At 43.5% G+C, this 6,798-nt stretch overlaps 1 pseudogene; it reads right to left on the bottom strand.

The window, feature by feature from the left end:
- Positions 1-1,354: 1,354 nt before the first annotated feature.
- LOC100953168 lies at positions 1,355-2,935 on the bottom strand (annotated as a pseudogene).
- Positions 2,936-6,798: the final 3,863 nt, after the last annotated feature.

Genomic DNA, 6,798 nt, shown 5'->3' with positions numbered 1-6,798 from the left:
GGAATCAGGATTGCTGTTATCAAAATATACATCTGTGTGTCACCATAAAAAACAGCGTGTTGCTGCCCCTCATATCTTACAACAGGTATAAAAAATTATAAATATTTACACCCTTGTTACACTCCTTTATGGAAATTCAGGGATCCAAGGAGAACCTCCCCCTACCCCCCCAGGACATCCTTGCAGAGAGGCTGGAGGGGAGTGAGAACAGTTAAGACTCAGGACCTTCGTCCCACCACCTGGGTCCCAGCATCAGAGGCAGACAAAAAACAAATGAAACTTTGGTCCAAAATTTGAAGGAAAAAAAACCCTGAAAAAGTTTTAGAGAGCTTGTTTTCCTCAGCGGATTACAAGTAAAGGCCTGGAATAAGGCAACTGAAGGTTATGCACAGAGGAGGCAAAGGTGGGGCGGGGCCAGCATCCCTTCCCTGAAGCTTGGGGTTTTCTAAGAAAGGACCTGGGGCTCCCTGGGCCCCCACCTGCTCCAGAAACTGGATCCTGCCTGTAACTTAATTACAAGGAGTAAAATGAAAAGTACAGTATACAAGGTAATACCACAAGAAAGAAATTTAGATTACACTCATACCATTGTATTATCTTGCTATGAAAAGTTACTTAAAACTATTTCTTTTGCATATAAATGAAAAAAGATTAGAATATTTGGTCAACTGGAAATATTGCTAGGCACAGATGTCTGGTCTGACTGTGTCAGAGTATCATACAAAGATTATGATGAAAAAGCTCCAAGGCTGAAGAAGCGGGGGGTGTGGGGGGGGTGTGGGGGTGTGTGGGGGGGTGTGGGGGGGTGTGGGTGTGACACAACAGTGCCCTCTGGCTTGGGTCTTGAGGAGGGTGCTGGGTGGCTGAGGGAGAATCACTTGATTAAATGGTGGGGTGTCTGGGTGCAGGGCACCTGCCAGCCTCAGGCACATGATTGGGCAGGAGCCTGCAGGGCTGCTGTGCCTTTATCTGAAATGTGGGTCCCATCACCCCTGGCTCCCCCAAACACCACAGGTAGCTGTGCAGCTGCAGGAAGGCAGGATTCTAAGGCATGGGAAAGCTAAAGTGTGATCTGGGGTGCCCACCTGTATGCCCCAGGCCCAACATGCCCGACAAGGCACAGCCTGTGGGTCTGGCCCCAGGCATGGGGGCAGGGGGCAGTAAACTCCTGCTGCAGTCACCACAAGGTTAACAAGGTGAACTAGATTTAATTTTTTAAAAAACAGGTAAACTGATTTTCTCTTTAAAAAAATAAAATATCTTGTCTGTTAAGGTCACTTCAGCTGCTTTTTAAAGTGGCTTTTTTTCTGGAATGATGGAGATGAGGGAGCCTGGTCGTGGGGGCTCTGCACCCCTAGATGGTGGACTTGGAGAAGGACACCCGCAGGTGGTGGTTCTCGCCGAGGTCGTGGTTGTGCAGGTCGATGAGGGCTTGGACAGACTCCTCCACGGAGCCCATCTGGATCAGGGCCATCTTGTGGTCATTCTGGAAGAACTTGAATCCTTTGACGACCCCACCATTACTAGAGAAAAGGATCTTGAGGTCTTCCTCAGATATTGAGGGCGGGATGTTGGAGAGATGCAAAGTGGCCGAGGGTGGGAAGATATTCTGGAAGTTCTTGGAGCCAGGCTTCTTGAAGCGATGCATGGGTGAGTTGCCATAGTCCTTGGTGAGGCCCTGGTCTTCCTGGCCCTCCCGGGGCAGCTGCACATTCTGATGCTTTGATAGTGTTATTCAGATGGGCTTTCTATGCCACTTGTGCCTGCTCAGGTGGGTCATGGCCAGCTGGGCCTGGTTAGCATTGCCCATCTGCACCAGGGAATTTTCCTTTTGGTTGAACAGGATCTTCACCCTCTGCATGTCACCATAAACACCGAAAAGAATAAAGAGGCTTTGGAGTGTGACTCAGGGTTGAGGTTGCTGACCAGCAGGACAGAGTTTCTAGCCCCTGCCAGGCCAGGGATAGCAATTGGCCTGCTGCCACCACCGCTGCCGCTGCAGATGGAATAGCCAAGGGGGCCAGGGCTCCATGAACATTAGGAACAGAAAGGCCTGCAGCTTGAGGAATGGCAAAGGTGGGAGGGAAACCAGTTTCTCCATACAGAGAGGCTGAGATTATACCAGGTGCACCAAAGGTGGCAGCCATGGTCTGGTCCAGCGAGGGTTGACTATCCCCAGAGGGCAGATCTGGGCAAGTATAGTCCCAGCTCTTATGGTCGTTGTATTTGACATTTAGACTGGTGAGCTCGGAGAAGTCGAGTGCAGCAGGCATTGTAGATGTTCTACCTGTCCAAGGACAACTTGGCGTGCTGGGCGCTCACGGGGTCTGTATACTACAGCAGTGCCTGGAACTGGTTGTTCTTGGTAAAGGTGATGATTTTCAAAACTGTGCCAAACTTGGAGAAGATCTGGTGTAGCACATCTAGGGTCACAGGGTAAAAAAGTTTCTCCACAATGATCCTGAGCACAGGGCTCTGCCCAGCCATGGCCATCCCTGCATCCATGGCAGCAGCTGAGGCAGCCAAAGCCAGATTTCCTGACTGGACTGAGTTCACTGCCTGCAAGGCTGCCTGGGCCACGCCTGGTTGGGAGAACTGTCGGTCTTGAGCTCCTCGTGATTAGAGAACTGGATGTAGATGGGCCGGCCACGTAGCACAGGAGTCAGAGCTATAGTAGTTGACCATGGTGTTGGCAGCCTCCTCAGTATTCATCTCAATGAAGGCCTGGTTCTTCCTGTTCAGCATTAGGAAGTTGGTCACCTTCCCGAAGGGCAGCCCTAGGGAGATGACTTCTCCTTCAGTGACATCACTTGGTAGTTTGAGGAAGTGGATCACTCTAGAGGGTGCCAGCACTTCTGTTGTTACCTTTGAACTTCTTACAGTTATTTCCATTTGCTGCAGAAGCCGAGTTGCTGCTCATGAGAACAGATCTGTTAGTAACACAAGTAGAGGAAAGCTCATCGGATCCCTGCTTTGTACCAAATGCTATATCTGGGACAATGTCGTCCACGGCACACCAAGCGGACTCACATGGGACAGAGTGTTGGAATCCTGTTTACTTTATTAATCCATAATCTAATTGCCAAAGCACTGGCTTCTTTGGGTAGTTAGTTAGGAATCGGGCTCTCCCAGGAAGGAAGAGAAGGCAGAGCCCCCACTCTCTGTCATAGTGGCCCCACCTTAATTTTGCCCCAAGCAATTGCTCACACCCAGGGAGGAGGGAACCTCCTACCAACCTAACAATCAGAACTTAGCATGCCAACTGCAAAAGGATGTAGAAAACTCTCTAGCTTAGCAATAGGTATAACAGAATCTTACAGGTGACTTGGAACAGCCTTAAGGCTACTTATCATGTAGTCCGCTACCCCCAGTGGGTTCTCAGAGAGGCTCATGGAGGTCCACATGCTCAGTAAGACCCTGCTTCCAAGGTGACCTCTAAACCACAAGGTAAGCCTGATCCAGGCAGTATAAAAAAGAACTGCCTGCCATAACCTTTGCTTCTTTACCTTTTGTTTGTCACCAAAGGGGGCCCCTTCATTCATGGTGAATGTGTCTTGCTCTGTAAGTCTACTCTTTGCTTTTACTCTATAAACCTCTTTCCCTCTCTCAATAAATCTTCCTTTTTTGCTAAAACTTTACTTCTGCTTTTCAATTATTTTGGCAAATACCTTGAGCCACCACCAGGCCACACTAACAATTTTTTTCAAGATATTGTGGGAAAGCTGCAATTCTGATAATGGCAGGATAGTTTTTATTAGATCAACTATCCTGCAGATACAATGAAAAACCTTGAAAAGCCATTGACATCATTAACAATGAATGACAAAATCATCAACGCCAGAGAAGAGAGTGGGACAATTTTCTCCTGCAACCCTTAGAACACTCTTTAGTGCCTGGCCTGAGAAAACTTGTGTTGCATATGAGAACAGCTAGAGGCAGACTCTCCCAGATCCTTTCATCAAACTGGTTAGTTTGGTTAGATTTATTAATTCTATTAATTGTTATTGGTCACAATGTGCCAAATATTGTGTTAGACATTAAGAATACATAAAGTAGATCATGCCTTAGAATTTAAAGTCTAGTAGGAGTGCTGCAGGAAGACGAGGCTCAGTAGAGAGAACGAACACCCAAACACTGAGTTTAAAAGAGGAAGGGGTTTACTTCAGCCAATGGAGCAAATGGCACAGAAGAATTCAAAATGGCTCAGTCTTCTCTTCTTATCCCCAATCAAAAAGTTCCAGCCCACGGGTACCTTTCTCATTGGTCACTTTGACTCAAGCTGGAGAAGCGGGCTTTGGCTTTTACAGAACCGTGGGCTTTTACAGAAGGGGAAGCAAGTGTTAGTTTTCAGGTCCCAGGAAGTTAAGTTTCTACAAATTCCTAAGAGCTGAGTCACCATGGGGAGGACCTGGCAGGTGTACCCTTGTGGTGTTCTTGAGAAGACTTTTGTTCTCTTAAACCTTACTTTTTCTGGGTATCCTTTCTCAGGAGACACATAAAATAAAAATTCATAATTACAGTACGACATCACAGCACACTTGGTGATGGGTGAAATACAGTGGGAAAGCTCTGGTTCTGATAATGGCAAAGTAGTTTTTATTAGATCCACCATCCTGCAGATAATAATGAGAAACCTCAAAAAGCCACTATTTGTAGTTCACTGAGAACAACAAAGAACAGGCCAAAAATGGAGAGGATTTAACTCTTGAAAGAAGGAAACCATAAAGAGGATTTAACTATTGAAAGAAGGAAACCATAATGAGTGAAATCTACACTCTATGGCTTTTGCTTTGGGGACTTTCTCTAATCTAGGAGGCATGGGAAGACCAGTACTCAAGCAGAAGACTTGTTTATTGATCTGAGAGATTGGAGGACATAGTTTTAGGCAGCCAATTAGTGGGAATGAGTGAGATAGTTTTAGTAGGATGTCTGAACATCTGCACATAAACTACCTCAAATCCTTGGATAGTCTCTGAACTGTGCAAGTGTAGGAGAGACTTCAAGAACCCAGTGGATATGCCCCCCTTCATTGTGGGAGGTTTCATTCCCCTTCTTTCTTCTATCTATTTCTTTATTAATCAATAAACTCTGTCTTTTCCCTTAAAAAAAAATCCCAGTGGATGGCAATATCTGGAAGGCGAGGAAGAGATTTCAGATGATGCTCCCTTCAATCTAAATAGAGTTGGCATACAACTCTCATTAAGTTTGAGAGACTTGGTAAATACCTTGGATTTTCCATTGAAGCTCCAAGGAGGCTAGGCCTTGTTAGTAAAAACCTAGAAATTTACCTAAGACAAGGGCAAAAAAACCCCAAATTTTCCTAACAAAAGTAAAATCATGCTTCCACAAATTCAAGTGAGGAACCAGTGATTTTAGTGCCTTCTATAACAGCTAGCACATTACCTAGAGGAAGACAAAAAATGCAGAGTCTGTACAATGTATCACACATAGTAGTTATAAAAAAGTAGTAGATATGCAAAGAAATAGGGAAATGTAAGGAAAAAAAGCACTTAAGAGAAATAGACCCCCCAAAACAGTTAAGCAAAATAGGCCCCAGGATAATCCAAATATTGGTATTGGCAGACAGCAAATTTAGAGCGATTACTATAAATGTGTTCAAAAGATTAAAGGAAAATGGTCATAATGAGCAATAGATGAGAATCTTAGCAGACATAGAAATTACAAAAGCAATGGAAATTATAAAACCAAAAAGTATAATATCAAAAGTAAAAAGTCACTGGGTAGGCTTAATAGGTTGACAGATGGCAGAATAAAGGGAACTGATATTTGATGTGTATTGGAACGTTTTCCTTTGAAGAGCACAGAAAAAGTTGAGGTATGAATATAACCTTTGGGACATATAGGACAATATCAATTAGTCTAAGGTGTGAAATTGGAGTCCCGAGGGTGAGAAGGGGGATAATGAAGTAGAAATACTGGTCAAAAATTTCACAGAGTGGGTGAAAAACTAATTTACAGACCTAAGAACCTTACAGAATCTTGAACAGTATAAACACAAAAAATACAACTACACATCATAGTCAAACTGCTAAATAAAAGATAAATTGAAAAAATTTGAAAATATGCAGAGGAGAAATGTTTATATATTTTATATATATGAGATTGGACAATGAAATTCACCAATTCATTCTGAAAAAACTGCTACATTCCTCATTTCTGAATATCACCATGGTCATCTTTGAAGTTACTCTCATTGGGAAGCTGAACATTGATGCAAGTGCCTGGTCCACCCTTCAAAACTCTTTTTTTAGGATGAATTCACAATTGTAAATTGTCAGATCTCAGATGATGATAGCTCTAATGGCCATTACAGAAAAAGAGTTCCAAAATTGCTTTGAAAGGTAGACCAGGTGCTGGCATTGTGTGTATATACACACACACACACACACACACACACACACACAAGATGATAAGAATGATTTCTGACTTAATCAGAAGTAATGGAAGGCAAAAGACAATGAAAAAAACATCCTTAGCATGTTTTTTTTTTTGTTTTTTGTTTTTTTTTTCTCATTAAACTTTGTTTTAATGGGTCTCAAAATTCTGTGACAGATTTTTGGTCATGTTGTTTCCATTAAAAAGTACTGATTTTAAAAACTAATAACTTAAAACTGTCACACAAAAAGAAACAAATGGTCCACAAAACATTTTCCTTTCCTTCTGAAGGTTTTACGATGCCTTGTTATCATTAACCAGTCTTTTACTATTAAACTTAAATGGCCAATTGAAACAAACAGTTCTGAGACCGTTCTTCCACCACTGATTAAGACTGGGGTG

This window comes from Otolemur garnettii, unplaced genomic scaffold, assembly GCF_000181295.1.
Source record: "Otolemur garnettii isolate 467f Iridium unplaced genomic scaffold, OtoGar3 scaffold00093, whole genome shotgun sequence".
NCBI classification, from domain to species: domain Eukaryota; kingdom Metazoa; phylum Chordata; class Mammalia; order Primates; family Galagidae; genus Otolemur; species Otolemur garnettii.
This window is presented reverse-complemented; position numbering and strand designations above follow the sequence as displayed.